This window comes from Nycticebus coucang, chromosome 1, assembly GCF_027406575.1.
Source record: "Nycticebus coucang isolate mNycCou1 chromosome 1, mNycCou1.pri, whole genome shotgun sequence".
NCBI lineage: Eukaryota > Metazoa > Chordata > Mammalia > Primates > Lorisidae > Nycticebus > Nycticebus coucang.
The window spans coordinates 14,541,537-14,568,998 of NC_069780.1; the positions used below are offsets into that span (position 1 = coordinate 14,541,537).

A 27,462-nucleotide genomic window follows, 5' to 3' on the forward strand; every position below is an offset into this window, starting at 1 on the left:
GGGGAAAAACATTCATGAAAAGAGACTTCCTCCTAAATTCCTATTTCCCTTAATTTAGGCATAGATCCTTTTTCTAAAAGAAGGACTACAGTTTTCCTGTGATGCTACTAGGTGGCCAGTCATCTCGCAACCAGATTAATACCTATAAAGATGCCTTTTAACAAAGATCTCCATCAAACTGAGGTACCAACAAGGAGCACTCACAGGACCGTGGATAATGTGAGCCACCACCATTGCCCTTTACAAGACTATGAAGAAAACAGGCATTTCTTTCTCCCACCGCTTTTCCCCTATGTCAAAATGTAAGAAAAATCAGAAGAGAGTGGCTAGTGGTAAAGACAGTTTAAAAAGAAAATAAAAACTTGACATCCTAGTGCTCCCAATTGTTTAAATTTATTTAGTTCCTACAAAATACTTCCTTAGACCTAAGCAAAAGGAACCTCCTTATTTCTCTATTTTTTTTCTTCTTTCTTTTTTTTTTTTTGTAGAGACTGAGTCTCACTTTACCGCCTTCAGTAGAGTGCCATGACGTCACAGGACTCACAGCAACCTCTAGCTCTTGGGCTTCCGTGATTCTCTTGCCTCAGCCTCCCGAGCAGCTGGGATTACAGGCGCCCGCCACAACGCCCGGCTATTTTTTGGTTGCAGTTCAGCGGGGCTGTGTTTGAACCCGCCACCCTCAGTATATGGGGCCGGCGCCCTACTCACTGAGCCACAGGCCCTCTTCTTTCTTTTTAAGTCAGTAATTTAAGTGATGCCTCTAAACTCATACCCTTTTATGCAAACTTTATTAAAGTCAACTTTGCTTCTCTGCCTTTTGGCTAAGATCCAGTGCAAAAAGACAGCTAAGAAAATACATTATCAGACAGCTGAACCCTGAGGGACGTCTGTCATCAGTAGCTGTAAACGTTGTTTTGTTCGTATTCCGATCTTTAAAAATTCGAAAGTAAAAATGACTAAGGTTGATGTTTGTAACAAATGACAGCTAACATCAATTTAGCTTTTGCTTACTATGTACCAGGCACAGTTTTAAGCCCTTTACAAGCAATATCACAGTTAATCTTTTGATACTTCTATTAAATACTATTAATAATCCTATTCTACATATGAGGAAATAAGAAGAGGTTAGGAAATCTATTATAGAGCAAATAGCTGTAAGCATTATCATGATTTCAATCAAAAAGTATGTTTGAGACCTTAACCAAAACACTATTACATTGCAGTTTTCTACTCTCATTATCTGCTTTTAATACTTTTTCTATATTCTTTTATCACACTGTTAGTAAAGATCAATGCATAATATGTCCTCAAAACAAGTGCCAACTAAGGGATATGCAGGGTTGAAAATCAGTTTAATGATAAGGGTATGTCCACTGGCTCCGTTCAATGAATCAAAAGAAAAAGGAAAAAGTTTCACAACATGAGATAAGGTAGTGATTAAAATGAGTGTTTCTATATCCTAAAATTTAAGTGTCATTTCTTGAAATAAAGGAAAAGTAAATCTTAAAAATCTCAAAACTCATTTAGCAATCATATTTTATTCTAATTTCTTTTTCTGGTTATAAGAACTTTTTAGACTTTGCAATTTATTTATTTTTTTAAAGACAGAGTTTTACTTTGTTGCCCTTGGTAGAGTGCCGTGGTGTCACAGCTCACAGCAACCTTTAGCTCTTGGGCTTAGGCGATTCTCTTGCCTCAGCCTCCTGAGTAGCTAGGACTACAGGCACCTGCCACAACACCTGGCTATTTTTTTTTTTGTTGTTGTTGTTGCAGTTTGGCCGGGGGCCGGGTTTGAACCCACCACCTACTGTATATGCTTGCCCATTTATACTTTCTTAAGTTCCCTTCCCTGAACTTTCTTAACAATTTTAATACATATTTTTAGAAAGAATATATTCTACACAGACTTTCACCTCTGGGTGACGTTGTTCTAAACCATTAAACACACATCGTTTTCCTCCCAGAGTCTCAAGCCTAAGATCGAGTCAGAAACCTACCCAGTTCCAGAAGTTTTCATAATAAAAAGAAGCCATAGTACAAATAAAACTCTTAAGCTCAATATCCTGGTAACACAGCATTCTATGACCCCTTCAATTGAGTTTTTTTTTCTAAAAAGAAAAATATATATATTATCATTTGTTGAAAAATAAGGATGCATCCTCCAGTCCACTATATGTACCAAAAGAAAGTCTTCAATTTATGTTATGATTTCTGCTAAACTGCTAACAAGTAAAAAAGCTCACCACACGGAAATCCCATTAAATTGACGTTCATTTAATTTCTGTACAGTAAAACCTAGAAACTTGGTGAGAGTTAAACATAAGTCTCATTGTTTCAAATAATGAGGTGTTTGTTCGCTATTACAATGTGTGCTGTTCATCTTTATTCACAAATGATTATAATTAAGCCACTTGTACAAAGTAAATCATCTGATCATTTGCTTGAGAAGTATATGCTCTATTCTAATGGAATTTTTAAAGATTCTTTTCTCAATGAATCTGAGATTTTCTTAGACTGAACTTACTGAAGAGCAAGTTATTCAATGTGTTATACACATGCACTCCTCTTACAGATTACAATGATGGGCTGCCCCAGGACTGCCTGTGAGGGTAAAGATATTTCTGAAGGAGTCATTTAAGTAGGAAGACTCAACTTTAATATGAGTAGGCACGATCCAAACAACTGGGGGCCCACATGGAACAAAAAAGGTAGGGGAGGAGAGAACACATTTTCTCTTCCGGAAACAGCATGCCCTTCTTCTCCTGTCCTTAAACATCAGAACTCCAGGCTCCCTGCCTTTGGACTGTAGGACTCACACCAACTCCTTCCTCACCCCTACCTTAGGTTCGTGGCTCTTAGGCCTTGGACTGAGAGTTACTCCACTGGCTTTTCTGGTTCTAAGGCTCAGACTTGACTGGGCCTGGACTCTCTGGTTCTCCAGCTTCCAGACAGACTAGACTGGGATTTCTCAACCTCCACAATGCCTTAATAAATCCCTTCTCATATGTATCTCGCTCTAAATCCAACCAGCTACATCTCTCTGGATACCCTGACTAAAACACCAAGTATTTCTCTAGCAGTGGAAATAGTTAGAACTACTAGCTGGTAAGGACAGTATCTATGATTGTACTATTATGTTCTATAAAAGTAACTGTAACTGGGCTGTATCCTTAGCCAGTTTGGAGTTATTAAATACCCTGACTAATGGCTAACTCCTAATACTTTATAACATCTTAGTTATGGAAAGTGATCACAAAAAATTTAATAAATTCATCTTTTTCTCTTTTTTAAACAGAGTCTCACTGTTTCCTCGGCTATAGTACAGTGCCATCATCATTGCTTACCACAGTCTCAAACTCCTTGGCTCAAACAATCCTCCTGCCTCAGTCTCCCAACTAGCTGGGACTATAGGCATATGCCTTAATGCCTGCCTAATTTTTTTTTTTTTTTTTTGCAGTTTTTGGCCGGGGCCAGGTTTGAACCCGCCACCTCCGGCACCTGGGGCGAGCGCCTTACTCCTTTAAGCCACAGGCACCGCCCATGCCTGCCTAATTTTTCTATGTTTAGTAGAGACAGGGATTTCCCTCCTGCTCAGGTTGGTCTCAAACTCCTGACCTCAAGCAATCTTCCCACCTTGGCCTCCCAGAGTGCTATGAGTACATGCAAAAGCCACCACACCCAACCTAAAATTAAAGTAATCCTATAACCCAGCGGTTCTCAACCTGTGGGTTGCGACCCCTTTGGGGTTGAAAGACCTTTTCACAGGGGTCGTCTAAGACCACCCTGCCTATCAGATATTTACTTTATAATTCATAACAGTAGCAAAATTACAGTTATGAAATAGCAACAAAAATAATTTTATGGTTGGAGGTCAGCACAACATGAGGAACTGTATTAAACAGTTGCAGCCTTAGGAAGGTGGAGAACCACTGCTATAATCAAAGACCCCTACAGTTTTTTTAAGGGAAATAAGATTAGACTTCTGTATATTTTATAAGAAATATCATTTTAATAACTTAGAAAAGTGAAAAGTCATGTACCACTTGAATAATTCTATATAGTACCAAAAAAATAACTGATTCTGATTTTTTAAAAAAGAGAATAAACTCTCCTGTGCTATGTATAGATTTTTTTTAAGGAAATGGAGATAGAAGTTTACATTTCTCTTTCTGGAAGGGTGGAGTATTTTTCCATTTAAAAAGCTCTAATGTTTAAAGTTTAAAACTAAGCCTTCTAAATAATATTAAATAATGTATGTATTTTTCCACTTAACATATTTTCTTCTTTCTTCATTCTTATACACCATAGTAGGTAGCTTCACAGATGGTTCCCAATGATCCCACCTGGACCTGGTGACTTACTCCTAATCAACAGAATATGGAGCAGTGAAGGGCTGCCTCTTTCCAGATTACACGTGGTTACTCCCAATCAGCAGAATACGGAGCAGTGAAGGGCCGCTCCTTTTCAGATTACACTACAACAGCACTATGACTTCCACCTTGCTCAGCCTCTCCTGCCGGCTGGCTCTGGTGGAAGCTGCTGCCATGTCGTGGGCTGCCCTAGGGGAAAACTCACATGGCAAAGAATTGAGATTGGCTTTTAGCAAATGGCTCACACCCTTGGCCAAACAACAAGTGAAGAACTAAGTGCTGCCCACAGCCATCCAAGTAACTAGAAGCAGATCCTCCCTAGGGACCTTCGGATGAGACCTCAGCCTTCGCAAATGCAGTGAGTGCAGCTGTGTGGGATACCCCGTGCAGAGGACCCAGCTAGGCCATACACAGATTCCTGATCAACAAAAGTAGGTGTCTGTTGTTTTAAGCTGCTAAATTCTGGAATAGTCTGTTATAGAGTGCCGTACATTGAACTCTGTCCCCCCAAAAATTATTGTGGAAATCTTAACCCCCACCCAGGACCTCAAAATGTGATGTTATTTGAAAATAAGATCTTTACAGAGGTAATTAAGATAGGTCATTAGGGCATGCCCCCTCCAGGTGACTAATATCCTTAGAAATGTGGACAAAAAACAGACCCGGAAGGAAGATGATGTGAAGAGACAGGAAAGGTGGCCATTTGCAGCCTAGGAAACAAGCCTGGACCAGGCCTCAGAAGGAACCAACAGCAGCCCTACACGCTAATATAGGTGGCAAGAGACTACATAAACATAATTCAAAATAACTTTTACAAACAATACCAAAATTAGCCCACATGTAGGACATAAGTAGATACCCAAAAGTATTCATTCCGAAAAAAGATTATTAGTCCATAGCAGAAAATCTCAGGACCACACATTTTAGGGAACTGGGACCTCTGCAATCATATAATCTACTTGGTTCAACAATTGATGATGAAGACGATGCTGTAACAGGAACTGTTTTGAACACTTAACATATATTAATTCCTCATAACAACCCTTGGGCTACCACTATCACCAACTCCATTTTAAGGTAAAGAAACTTTATCCGTCCAGAATTAAAGTGACACCAGTTAGAAGTGGCAATGCCAGGATTTGAATAAACTGAGAAGCACAGAAGAAAAGTAACATAAAATCATAGTTGGTAGCTGAGTGGGGATTAAATCTAACGGTACTGTCACCTACATTCAGATCCTTTTTCTCAAAAAGTCAAATTAAAAGTTTTTCTTTTGCTTGCTTTATCTATTGTTTGTAACATTCCTACCTTAGAAATATACATTTACTTACCTATCTACCCTCTTCCTCTAACCAGTTAAAATGGGTTCATACTTTTCTCCAATCCCTGAATCCTAAAACCCTGCCCTTAAAATTGTAATCCTTTTCTTGCACTTACATTATTCTTTATTGTATAGAGGAACTCAGGATTTCATTTGTACACAGTTTGGGAAACACAGCTTTAACCAAACCTTTGATCCCAATTATTACAAAATGCACAAATAGTAGTTCCCCTTGTCCACAGTTCCATTTCCACGGTTTCAGCTACTTGCAGTACAATACCATAAAACAGTACATGAGGGAGAGAGAAACCACATTCACATAAATTATTAACATTACTGTCATTAATACCCGACTGTACCTAATTTATAAATTAAACTCTATTATAGGAATTCATGTGTAGGAAAAATCAGTATATATTGGGTTCAGTACTATCTGGGGTTTTAGGTATCCACTAGGGTCCATAACCTCCCCAGACAGGGAGGAACACTACTCTAAAACTAGAAGGAATACTACTTTACTCCATCGGTAGGAGTAAGTTAGATCCATCTGAGAGAACAGGTGAAAAAAAAAAAGCCAATAACTTGCAAAATTATTATGCCCTATGCCACAATGTGTCCAGGAACAAGAATCAGAGTCTGTTCTGGGAAATCCAGGACAAGGCACTTAAGAATTAGCTTTTCTTCAGGAGTCTGAACTGTAAGATACAAAGCTTGGGAGGCAGGGGCAGCTACGCTTCCCAGTACTAAGAACAGAAACGTGAGGATAGCCTGTTTCCAAAGAGACAGAGAATGAGACAGACGTGCAGAGAAGAGGCAGTCTGACTGTGTGTGGGTCCCAGGCTCCCATTCTGCAGTCCCGCTGCATTGCTGTCCTGGGATCCTGTGGTGTTTACTGGGACACTCCCTATGTATGATAACTTCCTTTTGGTTAAATAATTAATAATTTGAATTGTGTCACTGGCAATCACTGGAGAACTTGGTTATAAAGGCATCCTCTCTAAAGCTTTTTTTTTTTTTTGCAGTTTTTGGCCAGGGCTGGGTTTGAACCCACCACCTCCGGTACATGGGGCCGATGCCCTACTCCTTTGAGCCACAGGCATCTAAAGCTTTTTTATTAAAAAAAATTTGTAACTTAGTGTAAAAATAAACTTTTCAGTAACAACAAAGTAAAATAAAACACTAAAACTAAGGTAACTGAGTAGCCATGGTATTCTCAAGTGCCTCACAACATAGTTTATTGTTTAAACTAGTCAAAGTATCTAAGATATAATTAAAGGGTTCCAAAGCCCATGCTTTAAAAACACTAGATTTTCTAGGAAAAAAACAAAAGGGGAAATAATGCTTTAAAAATATGATTTTTATCCCTTTATTGGTACCTATATGAAAAGCAGTAATAATTTAAAGCCAGAATTGAAAGTGAAGATAAAGCATTCTAATGAATGCCTTGCCTGGTGCAAAAAACTTAGAATAAACAAGGAAAGAACGCTTGCCCAAGTCTACCCAGCCATCAGTGGTCAAGGACGAAACCCAGCTCTTCCAAAACCCCGCCATGACGCAGCAAAGACAATCACAATTCTGCTTCTGGCTCCTTTTGCAATAGATAAGGCAATCCTCAAACTGACCTGACTCTCTGTTCTGGGCTGGCATGAACCTGCGTGGAAACAGTAAGATGGCAGGCACTTCCTTCCTGAAGCCGATGTGCAGAAGTATTATACCTGTGATGAGAAAAAACAAAGAAAACTTAAGTTTATGTTCAGAATATAAACGGATTCAGCATCCTGAGTCATTCAATTTCTATAGATTGTCTATTTCCTTACTTGTTTAATGATGGAACTTACAACACTTTATTTAAGATAGATAAAAATTTGCTATTTAAAAAAAAACCCACCCAGGTCAGGCACAGTGGCTCATGCCTATAATCCCAGCACTTTTGGAGGCTGAGGTAGAAAAACTGCTTGAAGCCAAGAGTTTGAGACCAGGTAAGGTGACAAAGCAAGACCTTGCCTCTACAAAATAAAATAAACAAAATAAATCAGTAAGGTATGGTTAATACGGCTACTGAGGAGGCTAAGGCAGGAGGATCACCTAAGCCCAAGAGGTCTAGCTTGTAGAGAGCTCTGTCTACAACACTGTTCTCCAGCATGGGTGACAAAGTGAGACCATGTCTTAAAAAAAAAAAAAGAAAGAAAGAAAGAAACAGAATTCACTAGAAACAGTCATTTATAGCTGGTTTCTCTACCATCTCATTTAGCTTCTACATTTTACTGATGAAGAAACTGAGACCTGGAGAAGTGATGGAATGAAACAGTAACGACACTGTTATTTAGTGGCAAAGTCAGGTTCAGAACCCAATTCTTCCCACTTCCACTCTGGTATTCATTTACAAGGGCAGACAACAAAGTTCACGATCTCATCCTAGAAAAAGGGCGGCATCCTTCACTGCTGCATGTCACTGTGGCCACTTTCCAGGAAGCTATGCACCAAGGCCAGCGCCTAGTCCACCCTTTAAAGGACTTTTTCTAGACACGAACATAATTGTCTGACTGTGTATGTATCACAGACCACACTCTCTTTTTTGGAGGAAACAAAAATTCATGTAATTTGTCTTGGTGTATTTACCAAGCACCTGCAGATAACGGTAGGATAGAGCTAAACTGATTTGTTCTGAATGAAAGTGCTACCCCACTCAAAGGTCAGACTCCAGCCTTGAGTTAGAGTGCCTCACATAGGATATTTAAATGTTTTATTTACCGTTCGATATCTCAATATGAAAACACCAGCTTTTGAATCATGAGATCTAGTTTCTGGTCCTTCTTAATAATTCTGTACTCAATAAGTTCTACAGTATAGTCAATTACTTCTTTTAAACCAAATCTCCTTTGAAACCAAATCTACTTTATTCAAACCAAATCTACTTGGACTAATTCCCAGAGGCCTTCTAACTCTAAAATGTTATACCTCAAAATGCCTTCATCTTTAGCAACATTCTGCTTTCCTAACCAGCTATTTGTTTTTGTCATATAACATTTTTGTTAGTCCTTTTGATCATATTATAGTAGTTCGAACAAAATCAGCAATATTGCCTTCAAGTATATAGGTAATTATTCAAAAACCTATCTAACAATAACCTAGTTTTGCTGTGTATCTCATTTTTGGCTGATTCTTATTTTATAGGAAGCCAGCTAGAAGTAGAAGGAAAAGTATTCTTTAAAAGCCTATCTTTTGGGGCCAGGAGTGGTGGTTCATGCCTGTAATCCTAGCACACTGGGAGGCCAGGCAGGTGGATTGTTTGAGCTTTAAAAGTTCAAGATCAGGCTTGGTGCCTGTAGCTCCGTGGCTAGGGCACCAGCCACATACACTGGGGCTGGCAGGTTCAAACCTGGCCTGGGCCTGCCAAACACCAATGACAACTACTACAACAACAATAACAAAAACATAGTCAGGTGTTGTGGTGGGTGCCTATAGTCCCAGCTCCTTGGGAGGCTATGGCAAAGAATCATTTAAGCTCCAAGAGTCTGAGGTTGCTGTGAGCTGAGATGCCACGGCATTCTACTGAGGGAGACATAGTGAAACTGTCTCAAAAAAATAAAAAAAGTTCAGATCAGCCTAAGCAATAGTGAAACTCTGCCTCCACGAAAAATGGAAAAAACTAGCCAAGTGTCATGGTGATGCCTGTAGTCCCAGCTACTTGGGGTCTGAGGCAAGAGGATCACTTGAGCCCAAGAGTTTGAGGTTGCAGTGAGCTGTGACACCACAGCACTCCACCGAGGGTGACATAAACAGACTCTGTCTCAAAAACAACAACAACAACAACAACAAGGCTTTAATAAAACAAGACGAGATACCTCTAGTAATTCATAGGACTTCAGGCGGCAGCAAGAAAGGGGGCAGAAGTGATGACATGTCTCCGAAATTGTGCCTTGGAGTATGGCTTCGTTACCTTGTAATAATTAATCACAACAACTTTTTGCAACATGTTTTCAATTCAAAGCAAAATAACAGAATGAACTTAGGAACTTTCAGATACCGGTCACCTAACTCTAGAAACTGAATGTTGGTACTGCTCTGCTGACTTGCTCCTCCTCCGGGCCCATTCCATGCCCCGCCCTTCTGAGTTTACAAAACAAGAGAATCTGAATAATCAGCGAACAACTAGATTTTTGACACAAAATAATCATTCTAAAATTTTTTCAAAAGGCAAAGTGATAACATTGATAATAACCACAGAGACTTCAGTAGAAGTCTTGTAGCTGATACTTCCATAAAGTTACCAATAAACGGTTCACCCAAAATTAGATTTAGACTCTGGCCCTCCACAGAAGGACTCATTTATCTAACACTTACAATGCCTGGCTTGCAGAATGAGCCAAAACACCAACACACAGGAAAGTATTATAAAAATGTTCATTCCAAACTGTTTCTAGACAAAGAAACAAGCTCTTTATAAATGAGGAAAGTCTAAAAATAAAGAATAGATTGTTTTAAATGTCTTAGGTATTTTGTCTGAAAATAATTTTAAACTTAGAGGAAAGTTACAAACATAACACAAAAATCTCTCACACCAGACTCACACATCACTAAGGCCGCCTCCTCTGCTTGATCACTTGTGCTCACAAGTTCTCTCCGGTTTTCCCGTCGTTCTTACACAAACACCCACACTCACATTCTTCCTGAAGCCAATTAGCCCCTTGCTCCTTTGCTTCCATGTGTATTTCCTTCCTGATAGTCTCTTTTATAACCAAAGCAGTTTTAACTTCAGTAAATGTAACATTGTTACAATATTTTTATCTCTTCTACCATCTGTATTCTGACTTCTCAAGTGATCCAATAACAACCCCTCATGGTTAGTGAGTGGCTCGCGCGCTTTCTCTCTCTCTCTCTCTCCCTTTAGTGCAGAACACTTCCACAGCCTCTGTCTCTTACGACGTTGACTGTTTTAAGAAACACAGTCTGAGTGCCCCTACTTTGTTATAAGTAGAACAGTCCTCATTATGGATGGTCTGATGTTTCCAGATCAGATTGAGGTTATGCAGGCTTGGCCAGAATACTACAAGGAGATGATGTGTCCCCTCAGGGTGTCAGTATCTGGAGTCACATGGTGGCCACCTGCCCCATATTGTTGTTGGAGCTCACCAATGCATAATCACGATTTTATCCATCACAAGAAATCTAGTGTGAGGGGAGACGTATTAAGACCAAGGAAATATCCTGCTCCTCATCAATACTTTCCCTCATTCTGTTAAGATTTTTGCCCTACCTAATCTTTATCATGCTGCCTGCAAAATGATCATTCTCTAACTGCACAACTCAGAATTCTTCTGTAAGCAAGAGTTCTCCTATATCCTCAATTTATTTACATATTTACCAGTTTAACATCATTACAGATTAATTCCTATTTTTTTGTTTTTTTTTTTTTTTGTAGAGACAAGAGTCTCACCTTACCGCCTTCAGTAGAGTGCCATGATGTACACAGGACTCACAGCAACCTCTAGCTCTTGGGCTTCCGCGATTCTCCTGCCTCAGCCTCCCAAGCAGCTGGGATTACAGGCGCCCACCACAACGCCCGGCTAGATTAATTCCTATTTTTAACAGCTTATAATTTCTTATTAGACTTCTTTGATGATTAAATTATCATAGATTTGGCAATAGAAATGCCAACAGGCTTCCTGTAACAGGTTTCCATTTTTTAAAAAAGTTTCCTATTTCCTAGCATTAAAATAATGATCCAGGTTCACCTGGTATATGCCCTGCCCGGGCCTGAAATCAGCTATTTCTCTAAGGAGCTCTGGTTCCTTTGAGTTGGCAATGATATTAGAAACCAAGATTTGGGAGTTGGTAGGCACTTTTCTTGGTCTTTTTGCTGGACACAACTAGGAAGTATACACACACACACACACACGCATACAAATATATGTCCGTATGTCCATACGCAAACACATTTTAAAAATAATGAATTCACACCGATGCCTCAATTCCAATCTATCCCCCCCAGGATTTGTTTTTGCCCTCCCCCATCCCATATTTGTATGCCCTTCCCTCCTTAGGGAGTATCCTCCAAGAAACTCAAAATATTTACTCAATCCCCAATACACCTAACAAAGTCCCAGAAGTGCTTGGTCCTTATCACTGCAAAAAATAAACCTAACAGAAAGAGTTCAAGGTTTGCTCACAACACACAAACGAAGGATATATCGTCACATACTATAGTAATAAACCACTCAGATTCAGTCTTTATCCCCTTCCATGTGAATAGTACTAATTTAAAACTAGCCAGGTTCATTTGTTTCAGCGGATTAGGATTCCCCTCTATTCTCATCTTTTTTCTGAATATGGTAAAAAAAATGCTCTGAAAAGTCAAAACTATGTAAAAAGGCATACTCTGAAGTCACTATCTCCCATAAACCTTTGGCCCCATTATCTCCTTTTCCTAAAGACAAGCAGTTACATTTTATTTTCACTCTTTTCTTTCAGAAAAGGTAACATACTAGGTATGTTTGCTTACACTAACCAGTTCAACCTGGACTGGAAGATCTTCCCAAAGGAGTCTCAAAAACCAGCAATATACTGATATCAAAACCAGGAAAGAGAGTAAGAGAAAAGACTAGAAATCTAATAGTCTTTGTGAAGAGTATTCTTTATTCTTTGAATCTTATATTCTTTATTCTTTGAATTAATGCAAAATCTTTTAACAAAATATTAGCAAACTGAATCTGTCAATATATAAAAGGGATGTTACATCATGACCAAATTATTTATTCCTGGATATGCAAGACTGATTTAACGTTAAAAAAAATTAGCATAATTCACCATATTAACAGAATGAAGAAAAAAATTTTATTAATAACAAAAATTCTTACTACACTAGCTCTTACTAAACTCTTAGCCGACCTGGTAAATGGTTATCTTTAAAAGAGATACAGTTAACATCACATTTAATGGTGAAAGATGGAAGGCTTTCTGTCTTTAACATTATACTGCAAGTTCTACCCAGTACAATATGGTATAAAGAATAAATAAAAGGCATACATTGGAACAGAAGAAATAAAACTGTCTTTATTCTAAACAACATGAATGTCTATGCAGAAAAACCCAAAGAACCTATTAAAAAAAAAAGAAAAAACAACCTACTTGAGTTAATAAGAAAATTAAGCAAGACTATAATATACAAAGTTAAAAATGCAAAAATCAACAATGAAACAATTGGCAATTATATTATATATATACATATATATATGAAGTACCATTTATAATAGCACTCGAAAAACATGAAATGCTCAGGGGTAAATCTAATAAACCATATGCAAAATATATACTTTGAAAATAACAAAACAATAATGAGATAAACCAAAGATGACCTAAATAAATGGAGAGATACGCTGTGTTCATGGACAGGACAGTAAACTCAAGGTATCACTTTTCCTCACATTCAATACAATTCCAATCAAAATTATAGCAGACTTTATTGTTTGGAAATTAATGGGATGATTCTAAAATTTACATGGAAAAGCAAGAGAATTAGAATAGACAAAACAATTATGAAACAAAAGAAAATTGGAGGACTCATTATGTGGTAATAGTGAAAAGACCTACAGCTAGATTAAAGAATAAGAAATTCCAGAAATAGTTGCACATATACATGTATATGGTCAACTTATTTTTGATAAAGGTATCAAGCAACTGAATGGAAAAAGGAAAAAACTTTTCACGAAATAGTACTAGAACAACTGGACAGTCACAGGCAAAAAAAAGAGCTCATACAATACATCAAATATAATTTACTAAAAAAGGACCACAGACATAAGTATATCAGCTGAAAATACAAAATTTCTAGAAAAAATTAGGGCAAAATCATTGGCGACTCTGAATTAGGCAAAGAATTCTCTGATAGAATATAAAAAAAGTACAAACCATAGAAGAAATAAACTGGCAAAGCAGACTTCACCAAAATTGACTTCTACTTTATAAAAAACAGTTATAAAAATGAAAAGAAGCCGCAAACAGGAAGAAAGTATTTGTAAAACACATACCAGACTGGTATCCAAAATATTTAGTGAATTCTTATAACTCAAAAAAATAAGCAAACTAATTTTAAAAAGAGCCAAAATATGTCAATAGCTACAAAATGATATAGAAAGTAAACAAGCACATGAAAGGAGGCTCAATAAAATCTGCTCAATACTATTTCTGAAAAGCAAATTTAAACAACTGAGTAACACTGCTGTGAACATTAGCCTGTTCACTGACATGTTTTCAGGTATATCCTAGGAATGGAATTTATAGTCCATAAAGACTATGTTTAAGTGTATAAGAAGTAACCACTAAGATAGACTCTCACTGGATTAAAGATTTAAACTTAAGACGTGAAACTTTCAAAATACTAGAGGAGAGTGCAGGGAAAACTCTTGAAGAAATCGGTCTGGGAGAATATTTTATGAGGAGGATCCCCCGGGCAATTGAAGCAGCTTCAAAAATACACTACTGGGACCTGATCAAACTAAAAAGCTTCTACACAGCCAAGAACACAGTAAGTAAAGCAAGCAGACAGCTCTCAGAATGGGAGAAGATATTTGCAGGTTATGTCTCCGACAAAGGTTTAATAACCAGAATCCACAGAGAACTCAAACATATAAGCAAGAAAAGAACAAGTGATCCCATTGCAGGCTGGACAAGGGACTTGAAGAGAAACTTCTCTGAAGAAGACAGGCGCACAGCCTTCAGACATATGAAAAAATGCTCATCATCCTTAATCATCAGAGAAATGCAAATCAAAACTACTCTGAGATACCATCTAACTCCAGTAAGATTAGCCCATTTTCAATCCCAAGTCCAGAGATGTTGGCGTGGATGTGGAGAAAAAGGAACACTTCTACACTGCTGGTGGGAATGCAAATTAATACATTCCTTTTGGAAAGATGTTTGGAGAACACTTAGAGATCTAAAAATAGATCTGTCATTCAATCCTATAATTCCTCTAATAGGTATATACCCAGAAGACCAAAAATCACATTATAACAAAGATATTTGTACCAGAATGTTTATTGCAGCCCAATTCATAATTGCTAAGTCATGGAAAAAGCCCAAGTGCCCATCGATCCACGAATGGATTAATAAATTGTGGTATATGTACTCCATGGAATACTATGCAGCCTTAAAGAAAGATGGAGACTTTACCTCTTTCATGTTTACATGGATGGAGCTGGAACATATTCTTCTTAGTAAAGTATCTCAAGAATGGAAGAAAAAATATTCAATGTACTCAGCCCTACTGTGAAACTAATTTTTGGCTTTCATATGAACGCTGTAACCCTGTCATAACCTAAGAATACGGGGAAGGGGGAGAGGGAGAGGATGGAAGGGGAAGGATGAGTGGAGGGAGGGTGATTGGTGGGATTACATCTGTGGTGCATCTTACAAGGGTACATGTGAAACTTAGTAAATGTAGAATATAATTGTCTTGACATAATAACTAAGAAAATGCCAGGAAGGCTATGTTAACCAGTGTGATGAAAATATGTCAAATGGTCTATAAAACCAGTGTATGGTGCCCCATGATCGCATTAATGTACACAGCTATGATTTAATAATTTAAAAAAAAGGAACCGTTTGATACAATGACTATACCATTTTGCCAGAAATGTTTAAGAGGAAGCTTCCCGTTGCTGCACATCCTGACCAAACTTAAGATTGTCAGACTGCATTTTTAGTCACTACGGTATTTTGATATGACACTGTAGCTGTAATTTGCATTTCCCTGATACAGATATTGAGTATCTTTCCATGTACTTGCATCTTTCTATGCGGAGTGTACATTATTAGCCATTCATATGTCCTTAGTGAAGTACTTTTTCTTTGCCCATTTTTTGACAGGGTGCTTTGCCTTCTTACTATTGAATTGGGAGAGTCCCTTATATATTCTTTGCCAGAGATGTTTATACTTTGTAGATATTTTCCCCAACATATAGCTAGCCTTTTCATTTTTTTACATAATGAAGGATGTTCATTTTGAGAAAATTAATTGAGCTGTATTCACTTGTATTGGCATATATACAGTTGACCCTTAAATAGTAGAGGTTTGAACTATGTGTGTCTACTTACACGTGGATTTTCTTCCGTTTCTGTCAACCCTTAAATAAGAGGACTCATCATTCTTTCTCCTCCTCAGCTACTCAAAGATAAAGGTGAAGACCATTATGATAACCCACTTCCACTTCATAAACGTTAAATATATTTTCTCTTCTTTATGATTTCCTTAATGACAGATTCTCTAACTTACTTTAAGAATACAATATACAAGCAGACAGCCCTCAGAATGGGAGAAGATATTTGCAGGGTATATCTCTGACAAAGGTTTAATAACCAGAATCCACAGAGAACTCAAACGCATCAGCAAGAAAAAAACAAGGGATCCCATCGCAGGCTGGGCAAGGGATTTGAAGAGAAACTTCTCTGAAGAAGACAGGCGCACGGCCTTCAGACATATCAAAAAATGCTCATCATCTTTAATCATCAGAGAAATGCAAATCAAAACTACTTTGAGATATCATCTAACTCCAATGAGACTAGCCTATATCACAAAATCTCAAGACCAGAGATGTTGGCGTGGATGCGGAGAAAAGGGAACACTTCTGCACTGCTGGTGGGGATGCAAATTAATACATTCCTTTTGGAAAGATATATGGAGAACACTCAGAGATCTAAAAATAGATCTGCCATTCAATCCTGTAATTCCTCTGCTACCCAGAAGACCAAAAATCACAACATAACAAAGATATTTGTACCAGAATGTTTATTGCAGCCCAATTCATAATAGCTAAGTCATGGAAAAAGCCCAAGTGCCCATCGATCCACGAATGGATTAATAAATTGTGGTATATGTATACCATGGAATACTGTGCAGCCTTAAAGAAAGATGGAGACTTTACCTCTTTCATGTTTACATGGATGGAGCTGGAACATATTCTTCTTAGTAAAGTATCTCAAGAATGCAAGAAAAAGTACCCAATGTACACAGCCCTACTATGAAACTAATTTGGGACTCTCACATGAAAGCTATAACCCAGCTACAACTTAACAATAGGGGGAAGTGGGAAAGGGAGGGGGGCGGGTAGAGGGAGGGGGATCAGTGGGATCACACCTGTGGTGCATATTACAGGGGTATTTGCGAAACTTGGTAAAGGTAGAATGTAAATGTTTTGGCACAGTAACTGAGATAACGCCGGAAAGGCTGTGTTAACCACTGTGATAAAAATGTGTCAAATGGTTTATGAAGCGAGTGTATGATACCCCATGATCATATCAATGTATACAGTTATGATTTAATAAAAAAAAAAAGTTTACTCCCATACTCACCCCCCCCAAAAAAAAAAAAAAAGAATACAATATATAATACACATACAAAACGTATGTTAATTGCCTGTTTATTTATTGGTAAGCATATTAGTGAAGTTTTGGGAGAGCTAAAAGTTATATATGGATTTCAGACTGAGTCGGAGGGTCAGCACTCATAACCCCTGTGTTGTTCAAAGGTCAACAGAACATAAGTTTATTATAAACAAAGAATAACTGTTCTTTGAAAATGGACAAATTTTGTCATCATCAACTAGCAATATATAGCCTAAAGTTGATACAATTTGGCCTAAACATAACTAAGAACTGAAAAATAAGTCCTGATACTCTAGCTAGAAGCTCTTCTTTGCCTTGGGTCCCTATCAGATATCCAGATATTAAACCTAAAATCATCCAGGGACAATTCATGTTGAAGGCCTTCCTCATGCACTTCCTTACTGCAATTTGACCTCTGAATTATAGACATTGCCAATTAGGATACTGTACTTTTTATTAATTACAGAAAGTTATAAATGAAAACCATATGTTGATGGTGAAAGCAAAGAAATTCAACATGTACTTACATGAACTAACTCATGTCATCACTTTCAATAAGCATCTGTCATATATGTAGCCTTAAACAAATGACAAGATAACGCTAAATATCCTTTCATGGACAGCACAAATAGCTTTATATAAATAAGTACCGCTTATTAGTCCTTAATTATTTCAAAGTTATCTCCCCTAACGTTAGCTATAAGAAGCAAAAATCATATGCTGAAATTTTTCATATTAATGGAAATACATTCTTAAATACAAAACATCAAATAGAACATGCTTTTTGAAATAAAATAAAAGATGCTCTCTACCACAATACCACCTATTCTTCTTTTCCCCAACCCGTACCCCAAAGATGGTTGTTATTAAAGTTTGGTGTACCTTTTCAGATACTCTCCATATAGACAGTACATATACACACACGTACATACACACACATATGCCTCACAAACACAGGATAAATGGCATATTAGCAATTTAAGAAACAAATAAAAAGAACATTTTAAAATAAGAACTTTACAGATGAGAAAATATAAAATATGGAATTAAAAAAATTTCAGTCAACTAAGATAAAAATAAGTTAAAAATAGTCATGTGATTAAAAATCCCTTTGGGGGACTTATAAAATATTTTGTTACTTCTGTAATAGACACTTCCTGGAGTGGCTTTTCTATTCCATGATCAATGACCTTGAAAAGATAAGAATATAAATGGTAAGGAGATTCAGGAAACAGCTATTTCAATGAATCTCTCACAACAGGGCCATAGCCTGGAAAAATTCCTGTCTTCTGGTGTATATTCACCATAATTCTGCTAACAAATAAACGTAGAAAGCCTCTTAATAATCAGATAGGTAAAAAGACTGACTCACATTACAGACAGGACATATTCCTTCTCTAGCCGCCCGGTCCTTCGTCAGTAGGTTGGTGAAAATCACCAGGAGCAGGAGAAGCAGTTAGACAAAGACCCAATGGCATCAACTCCCTAGGACTGCCCTCCACGGCATGACAGTTGAAAACCCATTAGTGAGCGTTCCCTACAGGGACTAACTACCTCCTAGCAGGCCTGCTGCATCGAGCCCTTTGCATTGCAGAAGTGTGAGGGCTGGTTTTCACTGTAAGAGACACAATTCTGGATCACACTACTCGTGATTAAGTGAATGCTTCATATAAATATCATGGCCTCTGATCCAGGAATTCACTTCAAAAGGCTATGGGGAGATGCCGAGGGTCCCACTAGTCTCCTCAAAGACACTAAACAGCCTATCCTCACAGTAGGAGGCAATGGCATCTTGAAGCCTGACAGGCAAGTTGTTACCCAGCTAAAACCTTCTGAAATTGGGGTACTGTTGTACAGTATATAAAATAAGCTCTGTACCACTCACAACATTCATTGCCTCTCATCTCCAGAACATTTTGGATGCAAGAACCATGTGGTAATGGTGGGGGCAGTGTCCTTCATCTGCTGATCTACAAGTTTTATGTATACCCCAAAGAAATATTACTTGTACCACGAGACAAAAATAACTGTTCCATTTAGCTTACTGTGTTCACTTTGATTTCCTCACAACAGGAGAAAAACAAGCAAAAATGGAGTCTATAGAATTGTGTGAGGTGTTCCTGACTATCAACGGGACGAGAGGCTGCTACTACGTCTCTGTGCTGGGGACCACGAAAAAAACTCAGGGGATGTCCAGGAGTAGCCTGTGGTCGTGCTGTGCAGTGTTAGTGTTAGCAGAAGACTATCAGTCCCAGACAGTCAGAACTACCAGGGCTCAAGCCTTTTCAGGAATGAAGGACTCAGCTTGCTCGGAACAGACCCTGATACGCCAGGAGATGAGTAGAAGGCAGCAGAAACACGAATGTGAAGTCAATAGGTGAGGGCTTTCTGCACAGATGCCAAGCAGGGGCTGCAGCCGCCGTTTAGTTCCTCACTAGTCAGTGGTGCGTAGTGAGCACTCCTGTGTTTTCCTTTAAATACCCTTTTTTTCCTTTTTTTTTTCAAACTTCCTCTTCCTCAAGCATGCAGATGGCAAGTTGGCAGGAGATAAACTTAGGCTGTAAAATATCAAGGAAGAACCACAATGGAACCTGAGGCACCACGCTGTCACCCAGAGTCAGCAGCCCATGGCTCCGCCTCTGGATGAGGGACCTCCGCTTGCATTTGGATTCTTCTCCCACTGGAAAAATTACATTACGTCAACAAGTGGGATAGCAGGGCTATTTCCATTTTTATGTAAGTGGGGAGGAGCAGAAGGGGAAAGGAGTGATTAAGCTACCAAGAGTGAGATGTTCTAGCCACCTCCCAGGAGCGCTGCCAGGCTTCTGCTTGCCCCTTCTTTGGGAATGGTCCCCACAGAGGTAGACTCCCAGGGCTATGACCACGCATCTTGACTGCATCCCCTGAACAGCAACTCATCTCATCCTTTCTTGGTGGAATATAACATTTAAAAAGGCAAGGCAGAGAGACTACATCTTTGGAGAGAAGTCACCTTAATGGCAAGGGTCTAATAAGAAGGTATAAAAACTCCTGCTGATGGCTGAGCCTGGGGGCTCACGTCTGTAACCCTAACACTCTGGGAAGCCAACGCAGGAGGATCTCTTGAACCTAGGTTGTTAGCCAGGGTGACCCCACAGCACACTCGGGGGAACACAGTGAGACTTTGTTTCTAAACAAACACTCCTGCGGATCAGATTCTCAGAGCAACTCTGGTTTCTTCAGTTAAAGCCCCACTTCTTCATCATTCACTTCCCAGTATGTGGACCATAAATTTCTTTTCCCGGCCTTAAGCTCTTAAGTTTCAGCTGACTGCAACCAAAAAAAAAATGCTAATATGGCTTTTTTTAGGAAGTAAATGAAAGGTGTGTGGAGGTTCTCATTTTAAGGTCAAACGATCACAGCCATGCATTTCCCATGGTTCCTCTTACCCCCCTCAGAAACTAAACTCTTAGCAGTGTAATTCTGCCTTCTGAATAGTGACAGCAGAACTCTCATGCCTAACATGCTTTTTTATATTCTCCAGTGCTTCAGTCTGTTCACTTCAGCAGTTCCCTGTTAAGACGTTACTAGGGAGCATCAGCAGTTCGCTGCCATCTCGTGACACCACACCACTGCCAATAAAGCAGACTAAGTGATTACTGATTAACAACTGAGATGATTTTTTCCTTAAAGATACTTAATAGTAATAAAAGAACATCAAGCCCGGCCTGTTTCTTATTTTTCCTGTCATTTAAGTCCTAGGTCGTCAGTGTAAATTTGTGATAGGAGATGCTTAATCCCTTTCAGCCCAAATCTTAGATTTTGGATCCAATCGTCATTAACATAACCCAGGCTTTGTACTCCAGATTAGATGAGGGGGTTTCTAGCTTGCCCTGATATCCATCCTGCTCTACTCCCACCCTTTCTGCTATCTTAGCCAGATCACAGCTCAGTTATCATAACTAAACTTCTGTGTTGACTGACACTTTTGGAGGTTCCTAGTTTGATCCTGTCTTTTCTCTTTCTAGGACTGTATGCCTCAACTACTAGTCTCAATTTCAATTTCAATTACCAGTCTTAATCCCAAAGACTAACATCAGCCGTATCTAGATTAGCCCCAGTACCAACAGACAGAATTCTCAGGGGGCCTCTCAGATATATGCATATGCGGGCATGTTTTCATTCATTTGTTTATTTACACACAAACACTGTCCCTATCCCAGATTCCATGTGCTTTTTCGTCTTCACTTCCCACTAACAACAGGTTGACTGGATTGTTCACTAGCTGTTCCACCCCGGCATGGCCTACCAAACAGAGCCTTTCCTCAGCACCCACACGTTAGGCTAGACTGGCTTTAACATGTAGCACTATTCTTCAGTACGAATCCGTTCTAATTCTGTCCTGTACAACAGTAACCTCTGTGCTACTCTAAAACTTGGCCATGCTCTCCTATCACAAATACGACAAAGCTCTATCAAATCCTGAGATATGGCAAAGGTAAACAAACTTCCACAATGTATAAAGTAAAGCAAATAGATAAAAAAAAATTATTTTTTAAATGGTATGAGCTAGAAACTTTGCAATATAGGATTATTAAAACAGTAACAATAATTTGTCTTAGTGCAATAATCTTAGCACTTGGGAGGCCAAGACAGATGGATCGCTTGAGCTCAGAAGTTGGAGACCAGCCTGAGCAAGAGCAAGACCCTGTCTCTAAAACTAGCCAGGTTTTGTGGCAGGTGCCTGTAGTCCCAGCCACTCCAGAGGCTGAGGCAAGAGGATTGCTTGAGTCAAAGAGTTTGAGGTTGCTGTGAGCTTTGCCACCATGCGCTCTACCCAGGGCAACAAAGTGAGACTCTGTCCCAAAACAAACAAAACAAAACAAACAAACAAACAAATCTTTCCTATAATACATGTAGGCAACATTCCTGGACATTTGTATGCCAAAAATTTTACTTTTCAATCACCAGAATATAAATTTTAAATAGTAAAACAATGACTATAATACGTTTTGTAAATATAGCACCTTGAAATGACCATCTGATTCTCCAGAGTTCTATGAGCAATTTCTTGATATAAAACAGATTAAGATACATCCAAGCCAATAAAACAATATATGTATCTAGTTACATAAATCAGTATCTCTTTAATCAATGCTACATTCTTCCTTATGAAACTTATTAAACTCCTAATTCCATTTAGTGCTCCCCAAATGGGATTCCCATCACTTTCTCCAACAACCTCACTGAAGTTGTTTCTTCCACAGCCTTTCTTTACAAACTTGATTCCTAACCAAAGATGCAGCCACAATTGAGATCATCATCCGAATAAGGAAAAACTGCCAGGGAGCCCAAGATGCAAGGATTAAAGTGTATGGGTTTGCTGAGAGAAGTACAGTAAGCATAAGTCCAAAGGATAATTCAGAACCCCAAATACTGTGGCAGTGGGGGAACAAATGCAATCTCAACACAGATACTGTTACTACATTATTAATAATTACCTGTTCATAAGCTAAGCTAGTATACACACTGTTTGAAAGAACAGTATCTTAATACTTTCAGTACACAAAGTCTATTCAACAATCACATGCTGAATGAAAAAACAAATCAAGGATTCAGATGGCTTGAAAAGAGTGTTGAATGTCCCCAGCTTATACTGGACTATAATCACTGTGGAATACCGACTATGAGGAAGACCATGGGTAATGTGAGTTCCAAAAACATGCCCTTTTCCAAAAACAACCCTTTCTTGATCAATAAACACAATGTAAAATCCATCTCACATCATGGATTAATTTTCTTTACTCGTACCCTTTTACTAGGCAATTATTTCCCCCTATTTTATTTTTTATAACCCTTTCCTCAATCTAAAATATGTTTAGTATTCATCTTTTAAAAAATTCATTTGATTACTGTTTATTTTGGTAGAACTTCTCTATATTTCAGATATCTGGGAATGAGTTATTGGCTAATATTTATTTTCTAAATTGCTGTTCACAGACATGTTTTTCTTTGTAACAGAAGATACAGTGTATTGAACCCGGATAACAAAAACATTATCTGATGGAAAAAATAACCAAATTTAGTTTTAACTACAACTCAATTAAGCCAAAGTGTTCTTTATTTAGTCACTTTATCATCTTCAAATATTTTTAAATGACTTTTTCATTGATCCCTTAATGACAACAGATGATAAGTCTACTCAAAGCCAGTCCAAAGACTTACTTCAGCTAAGAGAAGGTGAGACCAAAAAGCTGCATATAATTTCATATCAACATGCCTAACAAGCTACATGAAAGCCTTTCTAAACTTTAACAAAACTCAAGAAAGCACACACAGACGTGATTAATACCTATAAGCCATGCTTGATATTAAATAACAACCTCAAAGTAACAATTAGATGCTGGAATGCAGCCAGTCTTCTTCCATTAAAATAGTCCTTGCTAAACAAGATCTTCACTGGACTGGAACAAGGGTTTGTCAGATGACATCAGGATACACAAACTATTACACTCTGAGCTAAAATGGGAGTCAACAAGCAGAGTGGGAAGAAGAATGTGAGAATCCTTTTCAAGTTCTTTCAGCACTGGCAAGCGGCAGTCAAAAAGTGGCTCATTTTTGATGAAACAGCAGTCAAGGTCAAGAAAATTGAAAGTGCTTGAAAATCCATGGAGAAAAAAATAATACATTTTCCAAGAATGATACTATTTCCCAAACTATGAATAGAAATCACTGGTACTGTCATCTCAAAACAGCAACACAGTCAATTTTTTCCCTCCCACCCCAGCCACACAGACACGCTATCAGCAGGAACAGTGGCCTTGACACGGGGTAAGTAGCCGTCCTCTTAATGGGCCTGTAAGTATAAACACCTAGGGCAACCTAGGGCAACCATGTGGTAATTACGCAACTAAGACAGAGCTAGGAATCACTGAATTTATTTACTCTGGTGATTCAGATGTAAATCTAGGTCTTTGTGAAAAAGGAAGTAGAGAATGTAGATCAATGTTATGACACCATTTGTCACTAATATTTATTGCATAACTGAAGCAAACTGACAAGATTTTTTGTTGTTGTTAAAATCAGCTTTATTTATTTATATATTTTATTTTTTTTGAGACAAAGCCTCAAGCTGTCACCCCAGGTAGAGTGCTGTTGCATCACAGCTCACAGCAACCTGCAACTCCTGGGCTTAAGCGATTCTCTTGCCTCAGCCTTCCAAGTAGCTGGGACCACAGGCGCCTGCCACAACACCCAGCTATTTTTTTGGTTGCAGCTGTCATTTTTGTTTGGCGGGCCCGGGCTGGATTCGAACCCACCAGCTCAGGTGTATGTGGCTGGTGCCTTAGCTGCTTGAGCCACAGGCACCGAGCCTGACAAGATTTTTTGATCTTTATAGGTTTGACAAATTGGCCTTCAGAAACGCTTCAGATCTGACTGGGTCCAATGCAGTATACTTAATTACCTGCCACAAAACAACACCTTTTCATGTGAAACTCTCTTATTTTCTCTTCCCCTTTTATTCTTTCCTCCCATCATATTGCCATTCACCCAAATCTTCCTTTTCCATTCCTCCTTCAGCCTATTCTTTAAGCTTGTTTCTCACAGATACCTTTCAGTAATATTGAACTCCACAATATCGAGAAATTTTTTTAAATTTTATTTCACTCGGTGGTAATAGAAATACCTTAAACAATGGAAAATTAGAAGTAAAACAGCAATAATTTTCCATTTTCATGGTGACCAAAGGAAGAACTCGTAACTTACTTCTGGATTTAGCAACCTAGCATATTTAGTAAACATATAAAGCACATCTGCCATTAATCCAACAGATCAAATTATCTTTAAAAAAGAACACATGGTAGATTGGTGCAACCACTACAGAAGTGAAATAGCCAGGCATAGAAAGACAAATAATGCATATCTCACTTTTGTGGGGTTTGGGAGGTCAAATATACACAGAGACAGATAATAAAACAAGGGTTACCAGCGTCAGGGTCCAGGGGAGACAGAGGGAGGTGCAGGTCAAGGGTACGAAGTCACAACTATGTAGGATGAACAAGTCTAAAGATCTACTGTACAACTTGAGGACTATAGTCAATAATAGTGTGTGTACTCATCATTTTAGCTGATGAGCAGGTTATAGCTGCTCTTGCCACAGGTAGGAAAAATGGGTCACTGTGAGATAATGAATATGTTAAATCTGTTTCACCACAGTAAACATTTTACTATATACATATACATAATCTCCTAATATCATTGTATATCTTAAATATTATACAATAAAATTTATTTTTTAAAAGGAATATATGCTAGGGAAGTTATATTTAATAAAATTTTTATGATGACTTACTTGCAAAGTGAAACAAGAGTAAGTCTTTTTCTAAGTGTTTTACTTTATTCTTGATCCTTTTCTTCATTGTTTAAATATTATATTTAGGAGTTTTTCCCCCTAAAACCCCCCTTCTGCTTTGCTGATAATGAAATCAACTATCCTTATAGTTTTCTATAATTTTGATAATTTCACAATCCTCACCAAAGAAACTCAATCAATCCCTCTGATACTCAGATTAAATATCATCTTAGGGTTCTCCTAATTAGCTCAACCAAAATTACCTTTCTACGCCTGTGTCCATAGAATTTCTGTAACTATCAGACAGACTAATCACATACTGTATAATATGTATGTATCTATCTTATCTCCACTATATCATAAAGTTATTGAGGGCTGAACTACCCATAGTATAGTACTCATAATATGCACCATAGCACACAATACAACATTTAATGACTATTCAGGGAAAAAAATTATATATTATAGCATCACTTGAGTGTCTATTCACACTGTTTCATTTTGAAAAATGAGAACTTGGGGCCAGGTGGGGTGGCTCATGCCTATAATCCTAGCACTCTGGGAGGCCAAAGAGGGTAGATTGCCTGAGCTCACAGGTTCGAGATCGGCCTGAGCAAGAGTGAGACCCTGTCTCAAAAAATAGCTGGGTGGTGTTGTAGGCACCTGTAGTCCCAGCTACTGGGAAGACTTACGCAAAAGAATTGCTTGAGCCCAAGAGTCTGAAGTTGCTGTGAGCTATTACTCATTGAGCACTCTACCAAGGGTGACAAAGTAAGACTTTGTCTCAAAAAAAAAAGAAGAAGAAGAACTTGGTTCCCAGGTGGCAAGTTTAATCCTTTATACTTGGTCTAATTTAGTCACAATTCATTACACCAATAAATCAAGCTAAATAAAATTATTAGGCAATCAATAAAAAGTGATTATTCTTCATTGTATACAGTTATGATTTAATCAAAAAATTTAATTTTTTTTTTTTTAAAAAAAAAGTGATTATTCTAAAAATAACTGATACACACATTTTTATTTTAAACTTGTTTACTTAACTATGGCATTCATCATCTCAATCACATACTGTGTTTTAATGGGCAATGCCACGGGGAAAGAACTTGGACTTCAGAGTAAGACAGAAACCCAGGCTTAATCGAGGAAATCTGATTACAAATTTACCTATGCATTTCTAGGGTGAATAAAAAACAAACAACAAAACACAGTCTATCATTCTTTCCCTCCATAGTTAAGTCTCAGAATTCTCACAGTGACAGTAAACATTTATTTTCTTAAGAATTACATAATTTTCCAACACTATGCTTATTACCTACATAAACTTATTCACTTAATAAATGTTTATTGATGGCCAGTTATATACCTATGTTGTCTGTTTAGAGAGATTATTTGCTGAAATACATTATACAATATGTAATAACACTGTATAGCTGTTTACTCTGCTACATTATAAATAACTCTTTTCCAAAATCTCCTCTATATTCAGCACGGTGATAGCAGATACTTAATGTTCTCTGGCTGTTTTATTTTATTTACATATTAAGAAAATTTACTTACTTTATTTCTGTTACATGTTAAGAAATTTCCCAGTGAGCAAATACAGTAGTCATTAAATAAAAGTCCAGCAAACAGGAATTGAGAAGAATGCCATATAACTAAAATTTTCACCTGACTATGGCCAGTGAAAAACAACCAGCCATTTGCCTGGGTACCCGTCACCCTTCTAATACAAAATGCAGAGAATCAACACAATCTGGCTCTGCTGCCTATGGAATTAAGACACCAGATTCGAATTGTTATACACCAATATTTTAACTATCTAAGGAGAACAAAAGTATCAGCATTAAGACTGTGGCTGGCGCCCTAGCCGCTGAGCTCCAGGTGCCAAGCCATTAACACTTTTCAAAATGAGTAAGAGCATTATGCTTTCAGTAATAAAATATAAATCATCTATTGTATTATAATAATAGAAGATGTTACCACTAGGGAAAGAAGGGTGAAGAGTACATGCAACTCTGTACCACTTTTGCAACTTCCTGGGCTTATAATTACAT

At 38.0% G+C, this 27,462-nt stretch overlaps 1 protein-coding gene across 6 annotated transcripts in view; it reads right to left on the bottom strand.

The window, feature by feature from the left end:
• WDFY3 (WD repeat and FYVE domain containing 3) overlaps positions 1–27,462 on the bottom strand; it is a 312,335-nt gene that overhangs the window by 273,566 nt on the left and 11,307 nt on the right. For all 6 annotated transcript variants that reach the window (XM_053599488.1, XM_053599268.1, XM_053599410.1 and 3 more), the window contains exon 2: positions 7,314–7,406. The gene's annotated coding sequence lies outside the window, so the exon portion shown is untranslated. The remainder of the gene's footprint in view (positions 1–7,313; positions 7,407–27,462) is intronic.